Here is a 1184-nt window from a genome sequence, read left to right on the forward strand (position 1 = left end):
TAAGGGGGGGGTTTTTGGTTTTTTTTTTTTTTTTTTTTTTTTTTTTTTTGGATAATTGTCCTGCTATATAACACAAGTGGGCTTTCTAATTTTTTTCTGCTAGAGAGCTTCAATTGACGGCAGCATCAATTGCAGTCAGTCCTCCAGGTCCTGAAGGACGCAAATGCTTTTTTCAAAGGACTTTAAACCCATTCTGATTTGGTTCTATAAAAATAATATAATTTGAGATCATTTCTCAGTGAAGTCTCAAAGTCAGGGCAGGAGAAAGTACGCTCACAATGCGGGGAAAAAAATGTCCCAAATCCCCATGCCTGTCACTTTGCATCCTCAAAGCTGAGAGCAGTCTGTGGATATGAGCCTCGGCAGCTGGACAAAATGTAATGTGACAAAAAAAAAAAAGAGAGACACAAAGAGAGTCAGGGTCAGCTGTGAAATTCACCCCGACAGTCTGGGGCCCATTAGGCTTAAAATCTCCAGCAGGATGGGAAAAGGAGGGAATTTGTTTCCGTTCTCGAAAGCTTCCCTGCTCTGTCCAGTTCAACTGCGGCTACTGTAAATACCTATGACGGATGACATATTTGCAGACAATATCCACTAACTCTTAGCACGTGCGTCCCTCTCTCCTTACCTAAAGGAGCCTTGTTTGTACACGCAGTGGCAAAAGACACCAGACACCACGGAACCTGCCTTTAATCCCCAAACAGTCAAACAGGTTACTCCGCACTCTCCAGAAACATCTCTCTATTCACCCACGCAGTTACTACCTGTTGTTTTCAAATTCAGCGGCTGAACTCACCCCCCAACCCTGTTGGCGTCGACCTGTGAACTCACGCGTGTTTCTCTCCGCCTCAGCAGCGCACCAACGCCTCGACGCAGGCCCTCGCTGCACTTTCTCTCGCTCCCTCTCTCTGAGTCCTGAAACTGGCCAGGACACACACTCTCTCTCACACTCCTAGCCCTTGTTCCGCCTGCCTCCGCGCGGAGGACTTCCCGGTTGACAGCCATCGTCATGGTAACCCACACTTCAGCACTACGTTCAAAAAGGCACCCCCCTCCTGCTCCTCCTGGCCTGTCAGTTTCTATGGACGCCTCCTCCTCACATTGTTGTGATGAGGTGATATATTTGCAGGCAGGCGGGGGGGGGGGGGGGGGCCGGGCGAAGGGAAGGGGAAAAGGTTCACCCC

At 49.1% G+C, this 1184-nt stretch overlaps 1 protein-coding gene across 10 annotated transcripts in view; it reads right to left on the reverse strand.

Moving 5' to 3' along the window:
• The window catches only part of sorbs3 (sorbin and SH3 domain containing 3), a 37005-nt gene that overhangs the window by 27747 nt on the left and 8074 nt on the right, over window positions 1-1184 (reverse strand). For 2 of the 10 annotated variants that reach the window (XM_015037218.1, XM_015037222.1), the window contains exon 1: window positions 797-1010. The exons of 3 other annotated variants lie outside the window; for them this stretch is intronic. The gene's annotated coding sequence lies outside the window, so the exon portion shown is untranslated. Of the gene's footprint in view, window positions 1-796; window positions 1024-1184 lie in introns of those variants that run through there. 5 more of the 10 variants (XM_015037219.1, XM_015037216.1, XM_015037213.1 and 2 more) reach the window with 5 other exon arrangements.

Source organism: Poecilia latipinna, unplaced genomic scaffold (assembly GCF_001443285.1).
Source record: "Poecilia latipinna isolate Pla-1442-1.1 unplaced genomic scaffold, P_latipinna-1.0 Scaffold398, whole genome shotgun sequence".
In the NCBI taxonomy this organism is placed as follows: Eukaryota; Metazoa; Chordata; class Actinopteri; order Cyprinodontiformes; family Poeciliidae; genus Poecilia; species Poecilia latipinna.